This window comes from Pseudorca crassidens, chromosome X (assembly GCF_039906515.1).
Source record: "Pseudorca crassidens isolate mPseCra1 chromosome X, mPseCra1.hap1, whole genome shotgun sequence".
Taxonomy (NCBI): domain Eukaryota; kingdom Metazoa; phylum Chordata; class Mammalia; order Artiodactyla; family Delphinidae; genus Pseudorca; species Pseudorca crassidens.
The window spans coordinates 51,334,938-51,351,115 of NC_090317.1; positions in this window are offsets into that span (position 1 = coordinate 51,334,938).

Consider the following 16,178-nt stretch of genomic DNA (forward strand, 5'->3'; position numbering starts at 1 on the left):
GCAAGTATGTGCATACTCTTCACCAGAGTCTAGATTTCTTTCAACCTTTCTGTTAGTGTCACTGGTTTTCAAACCAGCTAAGGGGACTTGTCTTCCTGGTGTCAGATCTTAGGACTGGGGGTGGGGGGTGCAACCACATACACCCCAGAGAGGATCTCTGCCCATGTAATCCCCTCCTCTTCTGTGTCCTCTCCCAAGGATACATGTTCTGACCTGATTGCTTCTCTTCCCTTCCTACCTGATTCCATATGAATTATTCTTACAGCCTTAGTTGTACAACAGTGTTTCTACAACTCTCCAGTTAGTTTTCAGTGAAAATTTCTCCACATGTAGTTGTAGTTATTATGTGTTTTGGGGTGGAGGGCAGGGAGAGCTCTGTGTCCTCCTACTCTGCCATCTTGGACTTAAACCAGAAAACTTATCTTTTTATAATTTTTTAAAATTTCACAGAGTGTAGAAGAATAAGGGTTGATGAGGAATAATTTAAGGTGAACCTAACTTATAGATCAGATGTAAACATAGCTTAAGAAATTTTTAAAAATCAAGTTAACTAAAGGTTAAAATTTAATTTATTGTGTTTATCAATATACTCTCGCAGTTCTATTAATTTGGCTGATTTCTAATTTCCTTGGACAATATTATTAAGTAGTTTTTCTCCCAGAAAATATTTTGTTGTTTTTACATTCACATCCTAATTTTTATCCCTTAACCTCTCTTTAAGGGGTTATGTGTTCTTATACCATTCTGAGTTTTCTCCTCTGGGAAAAAATATCATCAAATAAGCTAATTCTCAATAAGATGTTGTATCAATTTTCCTGAGATAAAACACCTTTGATTAAGGTAAACAGAATCAAGAGAAAATTTTATAAACATTAACTAAACATTGATTAATTTGATGATTATTTTCTTAGCTTCAGAGTGTTTTGATGATCAATTTCCCATAGGATAATGACAAGCCAAGGAATGCCAAGGATTGCTGACAACCACCAGAAGCAAGGAAGAAGCAAGGTAAGATTCTTTCTAGAGTTTTCAGAAGTGATTATGGCTTTGCCACCACCTTGATTCATACTTTTAACTTCATGATAATAAATCTCTGTTGTTTTCATCTGCCCAGATTGGGGCAATTTGTTACAACATTAGGAAGCTAACTCAGTAGGCAATAAACTTTTTGAAACTATTGTCAGTTCCAGAACCCATGCCAGAACTGACTCAGGAAGAATAAGCACATAAAAGTGGAGAGTTCAAGTATTATTTTTGACAGAACTTGGAAGAAATCAACCCCAGAGAAAGAAGGGCTCATCTTCAGTTAGGAAATATCTAATTCAGGTAATACATGTGGATACGATCATGAAAGGAACTGAAATGGACTAAAAAAGAAAAAGCTCGAGAAGGTGTGGGAAAGTCTCAGGGAACTATCCTTTTAGGGAAGAATGGAATACCTTGGAAGGAGGACCCATTTGTTGGTGGATTGGTAGTGAAGACATTAAAGTAAACAAGCAGTGAAAATTAAAGGGCTTAAAAACAAAGTTGAATCACAAAATCGTAAGACATATCAGCTCTTTCTCCTCGACAAGATGAAAATGGCCTAATGAAAATAAACTGCATTTTACCACACCTCTTGGTATGGTGAACTAAGGAAACAAGAAGTCACACAGACACCTCACAACCAACTCTGATTGCTGATCTTTAAGAACTGAGACATTAGCAGAATAAACCGAAAAGAGTAGACCTAAAACCATAGAAAACTATCATTAGAAGAAAATAGAATATGAGAATTAAAATTTACATGCTGAAAACTCTTCTCAAAACATACACACATAGAGCAGAGGAAACTTACCATATTATCCCAACCTGAAGTAAATGTCCTGAAACAAGCATCTAAATTCATGAAAGATTATTCAAATAATAAATTCAAAAACTTAGAAAGTAAATGGAAAAAAAACTGAGAAAATATGAAATGATTGAAACAAAAAGTCACCCCAGAAATGAAAACTAAAATAATAGGCTCACAAGGGAGAATAAATTCAACTGAAAATGTTTCAAAAGTAAATAAATGAATGAAAACAGCCTGGAAAAAAGAAAAAAAATCAAAGATAATTTATTCTTGTAGAGACATGCAAAGATCTAACATACATACCTTTAATTGGAGTCTATGAAAAAGAATTTTAAAATAAATGAAAAAGAACAAGTGCTTAAAAAAGAAGGGTAAGGCAAGGATTTTATATGGAGCAAAGCAAACCTTTAAGTATCTAAAATCTAAGTAGAGAGCCTGATGTCCATTCTATGTAGGATAGTACACAGCCCTGAGATTGAAGAAGGTATTTTTTAACCTTTTATTGTATATTGGAATATAGTTGACCAACAATGTTGTGATAGTTTCAGGTGTACAGCAAATTGACTCAGTTATACATACATATGTATTGATTCTTTTTCAATTTTTTTTCCCATTTAGGTTGTTGCATAATATTGAACAGAGTTCCCTGTGCTATACAGTAGGTCCTTATTGGGTTTTTTTTTAATTGAAAAGCAAACTATTTTTGAGTGAAAAATTAATAAAAGTGATATTATGCAACGTCCCTTTAAAAACTATACTAGAGCAGAAATATGTAAACAGTGGTCTCAGATAGGCTTTAAGATGGTCTGTGGAGTCCCAGAAATTTTATGAGAAATTATATATATATACATATTATTATTTTTATACATAATATATATATATACATATATGTTTATATAACATATAAACATATAATAATTGGAGGGAGGTATCTATTTCCTTCATAACATTTTAAAAGGGGTCAGTGACCTAAAAGGTATTTAAAAATAACTGTTCAAAGTGATATAAAGTATGAAATTATATCTACATTATTTCTGTTAATATGGATAAAATAGGATATAAACTTCTCATAAAGTGTTTATATGTTCACAGAAGAAAGATTCTCAATGACTTCTCTTTTTTCTTTCATTTTGTGGAGGGGTAAGATGTATTCATGCTCCATTTAGCTCTATGGCTGCCTCTGTAAGTTGATCAATAGTCTTTAATAATGACCATGACTATAGATCTTCCTCAACCATTACCCAATCTCCACTTTCTTTCAAAATCAGCATTGACTATAAGCAAATCTTGCTATACGACTATAGCAAATTTTGCTGAGGACGTAAATTACAAGCAAACAGCTCATTACCAGTGCAACCTTAGCCCCTTTTATTTCTCTTTCCTAATCAGATATTTTTTCCTGAGATGCACCAAAGCAGAATCTCTGCTTACCTTCCTAGGATAAATGCAGGAACCTTTGTAATTTCTTAACACACTTTCAGATTTTGCATAAACAGGGACTCATCATACAGAATGCAATTAGGAAAAAGAACAACAACAACAAATCCCACTAGATTTGTTTAATACTAGGAAGAAACACATATATTCCTGACCTTACTCCACATCAGGTACAAAAATGTAATTGAATATTTTTGAACATTGCATACTAAAAGTGGAGAAAGTTACTGCATCAAATGCAAATGTGTGGTTGAATAAGAAATTGCACTTGCAAGTTTATTTTAAAATCATAATAATTTATATTTATATATGTTTATCTTACATTTTGCTTTTCCATAGCTACTTTTTGATATTAGTTAGTTATCTACATAATTCTGAAAAATAGCTATTGTTGATCATGTCTTGCAACTGAGATCCAAAAAAGTAAAAAGGCCAAAAAGTTGAATATTTGGGGATAAAAATTTGTGTTAAATAAAATTCAATATTTTTTTAGATTTCCAATCCCACATTCAAACCATCAGACTATATTTTATCAAAAAATGGAAATAATTTTAATAGTGAATCAACACAATGAGTAATTAAATTTGGAAATGCATGTCTTATTTTCTAATTATACTAAATATGCAAAAATGGGTATATTGATGGTATGAAGCCTAAAATCATAATTCTCTGAACCCAAATTCTGAGGAAAATCTGGCAACATAAAATGTAAAATCAGTCAGCAAAAATCTATTTAAGCATTGAAGTTCACTTCTGACTATGAGAGTCATAACGTGAATCATCAGGGATATGGTAAAATTTTAAATATATTAATTATTGGATATTACTTTAGAATTACTTTATGTATTTCAGATTTAGATTCAAATAACATTTATTGAGTACTCAGTAAGCTAGCATTACATGTTTTATCTCATTTAATCCTATCATTGAGGGAGGTATATTTTATTATATTTAAGAAAACTAAGGCTCTAAAAAATAGACTAATTGATTTCAGATTTTGCAAATAAAATAAAGTATTTAAATACAGATATCCTTAATTCAAATCCAATAGTCTTTCTATAATAATAATTCATGTTACTATTAACTGCTAAGTATTTTTGAGCACATACCATTGTCAGTCATTTATTTAGTGCTTTTTTTTACTATGAAAAACATCAGGAGGTAAGTACTAATGTTAGTTTCATTTATGATGCATTATAAACATGTAGAGTTAATATAGATAACGTTACATATGGATATATAATTTATCAATTTGCTATCTTACATTTGTAAGTGCACTTTGACACATTATCTCTTTTGATTTTCTTTTGACAACACTATTGTTATTACCCATATTTCTTAGATGAGGCCATTGAAGCTTAAAGAAGATAAATTAATTGTACAAGTATATACCATTAGTAAGTTTTTGAGTTATATTTTGAAGTAAAGCCATCTAATTCTTGGTCCAATCAGCTTTAGTTCAATTTGTTGAATTTATATATATATATAAATTGACACAAGTAGTGACACAAGTAGTGGATAGACTTTCCACTACAAAAAAAAAAAAAGCAACAACAACAAAAAAAAGCACAAAAAAAAGAAGTACAAACTTCCAGTTAAAAAATAAATGAGTCATGGGGATGAAATGTACAGCATGAGGAATATCATCAATTATATTGTAATATATTTGCATGGTGACAGAAAAAAAAAGCACAAGTTAAGTTTGATATCAAACTTATCTAGAAAATGCAATTTGAAAGGAAATATATTAAAGTAAACATGTATCACCCATAATCCTAACCCCAAGAGATAATCATCAGTAGCATTTTGATGCATTTCCTCCCGATGTCTACATAATTTTTTTTCAGTTGATGTGTAATTGACCTGAATCGCTATATTAGTTCTAGGTGCCCAATATTGTAATTTGATATTTCTATAGATTACAAAATGATCACTATAATACGACTACTGATGCTACTGAAGATTATCTCTGGGGGTTGGGATTATGGGCGATTGTTAATTTCCTCTTTATGTTTTTATGTATTTCTAGTTGTCTTCAATGAACATGTATGTTTTCTCAAACCGTGTTTGAAAATTATTGGCCAATTTATTATGTACAAATACATGCAGTGCACTTTGGATTTAAGAAACTAATCCTTCATCTAAACTAATCCTTTAATTATTTTAATGTCATACAAACCCTTAATAAAAAGGGATATTCATTTGAAATGGGATTGTGAAATAAAAAGTTAACAGTCTAAGAGCAAAATCTATTTTTAAAATGTTTTGTAGCACTGTTAAGTACAATGCATAATTTTACTATCTGTCACCATGCAAATATATTACAATATAATTGATGATATTTCTCATGCTGTACATTTCATCCCCATGACTCATTTATTTTTTAACTGGAAGTTTGCACTTCTTAATATCCCTCACCTTTTTCACTCATCCCCCAACATCTCTCCCCTATGGTAACCACTTGTTTGTTCTCTATATCTATGAGACTGTTCTGTTTTGTTATATTTGTTCCTTTGTTTTGTGTTTTAGATTCCACATGTATGTGAAATCATATCATATTTTTTTCTCTGTCTGACTTATTTCACTTAGTATAATACTCTTAAAGTTCATCCAGTATAATACTCTCAAAGTCCATCCATGTTGTCACAAATGGCAAGATTTCATTCATTTTTATTGCTGAGTAATATTCTATCATATATTTATAATATTTTTTCATATATATAATATTCTATCATATATATATATACACCATATCTTTATCCATTTATATATTGTAAATAATTCTGCAATGAACATAGGAGTGCATATATATTTTTGTTTTGTTTGCTTGTTGTTAACATCTTTATTGGAGTATAACTGATTTACAATGGTGTGTTAGTTTCTGCTTTATAACAAAGTGAATCAGTTATATATATACATATGTCCCCAAATCTCTTCCCTCTTGCATCTCCCTCCTTGCCACCCTTCCTATCCCACCCCCCTAGGTGGTCACAAAGCACTGAGCTGATCTCCCTGTTCTATGCAGCTGCTTCCCTCTAGCTATCTATTTTACGTTTGGTAGTGTACATATGTCCATGCCACTCTCTCACTTTGTCCCAGCTTACCCTTCACCCTCCCCGTATCCTCAAGTCCATTCTCTAGTAGGTCTGCATCTTTATTCCTGTCTTGCCCCAGGTTCTTCTGACCATTTATTTTTTCTTTTCTTTTCTTTTTTTTAGATTCCATATATATGTGTTAGCATATGTTATTTGTTTTTCTCTTTCTGACTTACTTCACTCTGTATGACAGTCTCTAGGTTCATCCACCTCACTACAAATAACTCAGTTTCATTCTTTTTCATGGCTGAGTAATATTCCATTGTATATATGTGCAACATCTTCTTTATCCATTCATCTGTTGATGGACACTTAGGTTGCTTCTATGTCCTGGCTATTGTAAACAGAGCTGCAATGAACATTGTGGTACATGACTCTTTTTGAATTATGGTTTTCTCAGGGTATATGCCCAGTAGTGGGATTGCTGGGTCGTATGGTAGTTCTATTTTTAGTTTTTTAAGGAACCTCCATACTGTTCTCCATAGTGGATGTATCAATTTACATTGTCACCAACAGTGCAAGAGGGTTCCCTTTTTTCCACACCCTCTCCAGCAAATGACAAAGGATTAATCTCCAAAACATACAAGCAACTCATGCAGCTCAATAACAAAGAAACAAACAACCCAATCCAAAAATGGACAGAAGACCTAAATAGACATTTCTCCAAAGAAGATATACAGACTGCCAACAAACACATGAAAGAATGCTCAACATCATTAATCATTAGAGAAATGCAAATCAAAACTACAATGAGATATCATCTCACACTGGTCAGAATGGCCATCATCAAAAAATCTGCATATATATTTTTGAATTTGTATTTTTGTTTTCTTTGGAAAAATACTCAGAAGTAGAATTACTGGATCATATGACGTTTATTGAATTTTTCACCAAAAGATCACTTCCATCACTCAATTCAATTTTTAACCTTTATAGAATAACTAATACATACTATTTTGTATAGAGACATTATCTCGTCTTTCAAAAAATGTTTAAATGCTACATATTTTAATAAACAATTGAGTGGATTCTACAAAGGGAAAATGTTTTCTGTTGTTGTATTACTGTTATTAATGCCAATTATAATTTATAATATGAAATAATGGAATAAAATTAAAAGTGGCAATAGAATTAACAAAATAAAACCATGAAAAATAACAACAATAGAAAAAACAGTAATAACTTTTGGAATATGACTGAAATAAAAACATATATATATTGTGAAAAAAAAGAATTACTGGATTATATAGTAGTTATACTTTTAATTTTTGAGGAAACTCCATATAGTTTTACTTAGTGGCTCTACCAATTTACCTCCCCAACAACAGTGAACTAGGGTTCCCTTTTCTCCACATCCTCACCAACACTTGTTATTTGTTGTCTTTTTATATTAGCCATTCTGCCAGGTGTGAGGTAATAGCTTATTGTGGTTTTGATTTGCATTTCCTTGATGATTAGTGATGTTAAACATCTTTACATGGACTTGTTGCCTACCTATATGTCTTCTTTGGAAAAATGTTTATTCAGGCACTCTGCCCATTTTTAATTGGGTTTTTGTGTGTGTTTGTGTGTGATATTGAGTTGTATGAGATCTTTGTATATTTTGGCTATTAACTCCTCATTAGATATATGGTTTGCAAATATCTTCTCCCATTCAGTAGGTTGCCCTTTCATTTTTGTTGGTAGTTTCCTTTACTGTACAAAAGTTTTTTAGTTTGATGTAGTCCCATTTGTCTATTTTGCTTTTATTTCCCTCACCTGAGAAAGCATACCCAAAAAGCTATTGCTAAAGCCATGTCAAAGAGTGTACTGCCTATTTTCTCTTCTAGGAGTTTTAGTTTCAACTCTTACAGTTAAGTCTTTAATCCAGTTTGAGTTAAGTCATAGGTTAATTAACCATAAAATTGTGGGTTCATTCCTGGGCTCTCTATGCTATCCCATTGTTCTCTATATCTTCTTTTGTGTCAAGACCATACTGTTTTGATTACTGTAGCTTTGTAGTATAGTTTGAAATCAGGGAACATGATAACTTCAGCTTTGTTTTTCTTTCTCAAGATTGTTTGGCTATTCAAGATCTTTTGTTTTTTTTTCCATATAAACTTTAGAAGTATTTGTTCTAGTTTTGTGAGACATGCCATTGGTATTTTGATAGAAATTGCATTGAATCTGCAGATTGCCTTGGATAGTATAGTAACTTTAACAATATTAATTCTTCCAATCTATGAGCACAGTTTATTTTTCAATTTGTTTATGTCATCTTCAATTTCTTTCATCAGTGTCTTATAGCTTTCTTAGTAGAAGTCTTTAACCTCCTTTGGTTAAATTTATTCCTAGGTATTTTATTATTTTTCATACAATTGTAAATGAGATTGTTTTCTTAATTTCTCTCTCTGATAGTTCATTTTTACTGTATAGAAGCAACAGATTTCTGTATATTAATTTTGTATCTTGCAACTTTACAGAATTCATTGATGAGTGTTAACAGTTTTTTGGTGGTGTATTCAGGATTTTCTATATATAGTATCATATCATCTGCAAACTGACAGTTTTACTTCTTCCTTTTTAATTTGGATGCCTTTTTTTCCTGTCTGATAGCTGTGCTATGACTTCAATACTTAAGAATTTCTGTTTGGTGGTCTTTTGGAGTTTCAATCTCTTTGGTAAATTATTCCTTCTGTTCACTAATTTTATTCCTGAGCTCATTGAACTGCCTTTTTGCGTTTTCTTTTAGCTCATTGAGTTTCTTCATGACAGCTATTTTGAATTCTCTATCAGTAAAATAGCAATTTTCCATAACTTTAAATTTGGTTTCTGGAGAATTGTCATTTTCTTTTTGTGGTACGGTGTTACTGTGGTTCTTCATGGTTCTTGATTACTTGTTCCTTTGCTGGTGCATTTGAAGTAGCAAACACCTTTTTGTTTGATTCTAATGATTCAACAGACTAGAAATTATAGGTCTTTCTTTTGTTTTTCAGTAGGTGGTGCTAGAGCACAAGTTTTTGGTTTCTTTTTAACCCAGTCTGTCTCTAGTTATATTTGAGAATTTGTACTTTCCACACTTCCATTTCCTCTGTCAAATGTGTGACCCTATGCCCTCGTTATAGCTACATGTGCCACTGGGATCAGTGATGCCTTGTTCCTGCCAGTGTCTCTGGCATCACCACCTGGTGCACAGGGGTGGTGGGCTCTTCTTCTGCATCTGAGATCCCTGTCACAAGCTCTACCCCTGTAGGGGGAAAGGGAATTGCACAGGTTCCTCTGCCATGTCCAGTGTTATAATGTTTGTGGGCTCCACCTCTGCGAGTAAGGACAGCAGGCCAGAGTTGTGGGCACCTCAGCAGCTGGGTGGACAACTTCCCAGGCCAATGGCAGGATTCTTAAGCTTTTATGTCTTCTCTGGTTCTTACAGCTCACCATCGTGGCTACTGGAAACCTCTCTTTTGTTTTCCTGAGGTGGCTCTATAGGTCAAGCTTGTGGTTTCTCACTTGCCCACACACCCTGGCCTGTGTACTTCCTATCTACTTGTTCTTGCTCTTGCTGCCACAATTGGGAGTGTGCACAAAGAGACAACCACAGAATGGGGAGAGGTGTGGGTTTAGAGCTTGGGACTCTGGGGGTGCCCAGGGACCTGGAAGGGAAATCCCTATGTGTAGTATTACCAGAGGGTTATGATTAGACTTCCTGCTGAGCAGGTATCAGGAACTGTGTCCCTTCAATGCCCTTTGATATTCTTATTCACCTCTTTCATGATCTCCTGCCTCTGCCCAGTCATAGAGGTCCCACCTTAGTACTCTGGGTGGTGCTGGAAAGAAATGGGTTTCCTCCTGCTGTGTTCCAGATCACTGAGGTAGCCAGACACTCACTCACTGCTCTCCTTTTCCTCAGCGGGAAAGATAGATGCCACCTGATAGTTCAGATCCATGCAGTTTCGCCTTGGTTGGGTGGGGGATGGTACTGGTAATCTTCTTCTTTTTTTGTTTGTTTGTTTGTTTGTTTTTTGCAGTACGTGGGCCTCTCACTGTCATGGCCTCTCCCATTGAGGAGCACAGGCTCCGGATGCGCCGGCTCAGCAGCCATGGCTCATGGGCCCAGCCGCTCCGCGGCATGTGGAATCTTCCCAGACCGGGGCACGAACCCGCGTCCCCTGCATCGGCAGGTGGACTCTCAACCACTGCGCCACCAGGGAAGCCCGTAATGTTCTTCTTATAGTCATCTCTGTTGCATCCAAACTTTAAAATCACCCCACAGCAAGACTTATTTCTGCATACCATTTCTTTGGTATCTGCTCAACTCAGCACTCTCCAGGATTTTTTCCAGTCATGGCAAGAGTGTTTGGAGTAGGTTCATTGCTTGGCTTGGCCCCATAATGAGGTCTGCCTTCCTATTACTGGACTCACAGGTAGATGAGCTTACTCCTGGGCCCCTTGGCATATGGTGTTGGATCCCATAGCTCCCATAAAGGTGCTTTTGTTAGTGGATGAATGTCTAATTCTTTGTTGAAAAGGGGGACAAAAAATAGGAATGTTTTATGTCACCATGATGCTGAAGTCACTCCCACAGTCTCAAAACTATTTTTAATTCTATTATTTGATCCATAAAAAGCTCTATAAAGGCAGGAAGGCTATATTATTTCTACTCTTACACATGATATAAGAAAGCTTTAGAGACTTGGTGGTATTACCTGATCTGATTTTTCCAGGGTCACACACAGTAACTTGGAGTTAGAACTAGAGCTCACATCTCCAAAGCAATATATTTCACTCCATTTTATTTGCTAGATGTGTAGTAGTCTAGTCTTTTATGTATTTATAAATAAAAAAATATATTTATAAAAATGTATTTTATTTTCTTTTTTACTTAATTTTTATTGGAGTATAGTTGACTTACAATGTTGTGTTAGTTTCTGCTGTACAACAAAGTGAATCAGTTATATATATACATATATCCATTCTTTTTAAGATTCTATTCCCATACAAGTCATTACAGAATATTGAGTAGAGTTTCCTGTGCTATACAGTAGGTACTTACTAGTAATCTATTTTATATATAGTAGTGTGTATATATCAATCCCAATCTCCTGATTTATCCCTCCCTTTTATATTTATAAAATATAAAATGTATTTTATAAATGAATGGAATGAAGATTTATTTGTTTTCCCAAGAAACTGCCCCAACTTCCCCCAAAATAAACGTAAGAGATTTTAAAACCTCAAGTTTCATTTTGCTCAGGTTTTGAGCTAAATGTGGTCAAACAGCAAGGTGAACATAAGTTCTGGTTTTCCCGGGATAAGTCTTGATTTTTACCTGTTTTTTTTATTTAATTATCAACAGTACTCCTTCACTCGAAAAGTGTCTCAATTTTAATAAGAAATAAGGTGGCTATCCTATAAATATCAGAAACCTCTTCTGCTCTGGTGGGAAGAATCTAAAATTAATCTTGATGCCCAGAAGTCAGTAGTTAGTCTGCTCGAAGTAGGAGCTAGATACTGTATTTCCATAAAGATCTAGCTTTTCCCTCATCTTCATTAGGCTCCTTAATCCATATTCTAATTTCACTTCCCTTTCCAGAATCTTGTCAGTTTGACTATGAAACTCATCACTGCAAGATAGCCTTCCCTCTCTGACCCAAGGTAGACCTTTTATCATGCCCAGTGACCCAATCCACATATGTTCAGTGTGGAGTGCTGATAAACTATATCAATAACCTCATTGCCCACTCTGTCTCTAATTTCTCCCTCATATCAATTCAAATACAATGCTACTGTTCTTACGTTTCTGAAACACATCATCAAACCCTCATGCTTGAAAATGTGAATGCTTCTAAATTTCATTCATAATGAATTCTTAAATGTCTCTGATTCAGCCTCTCCTTGCGTATAAAATTTATTTTTTATTTACCTCATTTCCACTCTCATTCTATATTCTTTTATATCACCATACATATCATCATACATATAATCTTAATTATAACCCTGAAAGATAAAAACTGTTATTTCTATTTTACAGATAAAGACATTTAAAGTGGATAAATCACTTGTCCAAGTTAAAAACAAAGAAGAACAAACAAAAACATCCCTCACAGTTAATATAGCAGATTTGAACACTTACCTGCCAAACTACTAAGACTCTGCTCTTTCTATTAATTTATGCTTTATATATTTCCTTGTGAAAATATTACTATTGTTAAGATAGAAAATCTGTAGATAAAATTCCCCATCTGCCACTGCTTTTTGTCATATACAGAGAATGCCTCATGCCAAATTTCTGATTTGTGCTCTGTGTGGGAGTCGAAAAATGGAACAAAATTAAAAGACTCAGTCAGAAAGTGACTTTTAACATTGTAATCTTAGTACCACAATATGAGAGCTGAGAATGACCATAGAATGATGAGGTAAAAGAAAAGTAAGAATTTCACACACATGAGATACTGAGTCAGGCTTTTTGAGTCCCTGGTTGACACCTTATCAATCAATAGATATTTTATTTCCAAATCTACTTTTTGATCTTATTTTACACTCTTGTATAAGTTAGGACAGTCTCAAAATACTATTCAAGAATTTTTTGGTTAGAACTAATAGTAAATATTACTGCAGGGCTGTAATTGAGAAAGTACCATAGAAAATGCTAGTCTGGAACTTAAGCATTTAAGATTAACTGTTCCAAACTGTTCATTGAGGAGATAGAATATGAAATCTTTTGACTTTTGTATTGTCTAATGCCCTTTCTACAGAAACTGATTGGATTTTTATTTACTGAAAACTTATCTTTCAGTGCCAGGTAGTCTCTTCTTAATTGCTGCATTCAGCAGCATCAGACAATCATCAAACTGGATAAAGGGCAGTTTGAGTTCTTTGCTGTGTTTTTTGCCTGTGTCCAAAATAGCAATTGCAATTTCAGCCAACTCGGTGTGAAAAAATCAATAAATATACAGCAGCCTTGATGAATCTGCAAATTATTTTTAAAATGCCACTGTCACATTATACCTCACAAAGGGTAGCGTCAATGAGATTTTTCACAATAAAATATGCATTCACATTAGAGCATATTTCAAGCTTACCTTGATATAAAATTTTGATGGAGAATCTTGCACCAGTATGGATATGAAAAGAGGTAAGGAATACCATTCTTAGAAGACATTCTTTTAAGCTAGGAAAGTTTTTCTGACAAGCTTTCAGGATGAATAGATCACTGATATTCTTCACTGTATTCATGGTCTTTTTACTTAAGAAGGTGCATTTCCTCGTATTTTGAGTACTATTTTCCTATTTAAACTGTGGGGAATAGATTTTATTCAGTTTTAAAATTTGTTGAAAACTATAAGAAATTTGGTTAAGGTATTTGTCAGTGACGATTGAGGAGACTGTTTAAAATGAAATAAAATTTTGTCATGAAAGATAAATCACCTCCATTGAGGCATGTCATATTTTTACCTCGAGATATTTGGCATCGTTAGCATCATTTAGTCTAACTTAACTTTTTTTTAAAAAAATGAACAAGAAAGTGTCTTCCATTGAGCCTCTGATATTGCCTAATAACCTTAATATAACTTTGCTATGTCTTTGACATCATTTCTGAGAGTGCCCCCTCTCCTGCATAGCCTTTTTTAAGATATGACTGTTTATTTGCCTACAGTCAATATTTCTCAGAATCAGGGGAAAAAATGATGTGCATATTATCTCCTTATTCTCCATTGCCCTTTCTTTTCCAGTGTATTGTCTTCTATCTCTTCTGAGAAAAAAGTATACATATGATATATTAATGTGATTTATTAATATTAATATTATATACTATATTATATAATATGTATATATATAATCTCCCTGCTTCTTTAAGGGACATACCTTTTCAGTATACCAAGCTCTTCTCTTCCTTGTCGCTATCATCTACAGACAATTCTCCTATCTTCTTTTATTAAAAGCTTTGTCACTATGCTGTCTTCCTCACTATCTTACTTCTTAGCATCACTGAGGATCAATTCAATGTCTATGTGCACATACCATTCAACATCTTTGCCTCACTGTTCTCTTACTTCTAGTCAGTAATTACCTTCTGCTTCACCCTACATAAGCCGACCTCTCCTATGATCACTCTCTGATTTTGTCATCACCAAAAACATTCTACCTACAGGATCACGAATTCAAGCATCTTAGTCTTTTACCATAATCCTTTTTTGCAAACCATGTTTTTCAGCTACGACTTTTGCAATTATTTTTTACTTTACATTATGTCCAGTACATAGAAATATTTTACCATCTCCACTCCCTTTTATGCATGTGTCATTACGCTGTATTACTCACTGCACTTGCATGATTCTGTCATTTTTAGAATTTGAGGTCTCTCACTTTTATTCATTGGAGATTTTAGCTTATGGCTCATTAGTATTGTCTCTTACATTACGTTTACCAAAATATTCGGTGACTTTAATGTCAATTCAGATAATCCATACAACACTCCAGTCTCTTGGTTCACTTCCTTTTTCATTTTTTTTCTTTTATACCACTTAAACCATCCATTCCCATGGTTATATGCTAGTCTAGTCATTACCAGTAATGTGTCCTCTCCAAAATCTCAGTTTCAATCATCCTTCCCTCTGAACACAAGCTTCTGACTTTCCTGCTCACATCTTCTAGAAGAACCACCACAATTTTTCCACCCCATTATGACCATCAATTTCTTGATCCAATCAACTTTGCTGCCTAACATCACCACACATCCTTGCTTTCTTTATTACCCAGCTTTGTTAGTATAGTATCTGATTATAATCACTCTCTTGAATATATACTCACATATCTTGCTCTCTTTCCCTCATCCTATTTGAAAATACCCCAACTATAATTAAATCCAATTTTGCACTGACTCCACATCTACATCAAAGCTGGTTAGGGAAAAACACACAACAATGATGATTATACTCCCTGATTATAAAGTTAAGACCACAATGTTAAATGGCCATCAGTGATGCTCAGAAATTCTATTACATTTCTGTGCTTATTAATTCACTCTCTTAATTTATCAGTCACATATTTTACAGTTTCTCATTTCTTTCCAAATTCCAACATTACTGTCACTCCCCCATATGCACTCAATAATCATGCTTATTAGCTCACTGAGAAAAATAAGAACCATCAGAGAAATTCTATATTCTTGCACTACCAGGTCTTCTACCAAACTCACATAACCTTATTTATCTTTCTATTACAATGGATGAACTGTCTGTTCACCCCAAACCAACCCTTTCTCATATGCACTGGATTCCATTCCCACCCCACTCCCATCTATTCAATGACTGTGCTTTGGAAGTCATCTCCTCTCTCTTGCAACATTAGTTTTTTTCTTCTCAGTGGTTCATTTTCATTAGCCTACAACCATCTTTTTAAAATCCCTAATTTTCCCCCAAGTCTCCTGAACTACTGCTCAAATCTATGTTCCCTTTTCATAAGAATCCCTCAAAGAAAGTAGTATATCCTCACCTTCTGCAATTCTGGTCCTCCTACTCTCCTTTGAACAAATTATGATTTGGCTTTTCTCCATATCACTCCAGTGAAACAGAACTGTTGATTTGAAGACCACTAGTGGCCTTCACATTGCAAAATCCAATAGTCACATCTCCATCTTCCCATTATTTGAGCTTCAAAGAGCATTGGACACAGTTATCACTCCCTGCTGTAGATTACATATTTGTGTCTCCCCAAAATTCATATGTTGAAATCTAATGCCCAATATGACAGTATTGGGAGGTGGAGCCTTTAGGAGGTTCTTAGGTCATGAGGGTAGAGACATCCTGGATGAGATTAGTGCCCTTTATAAGAGA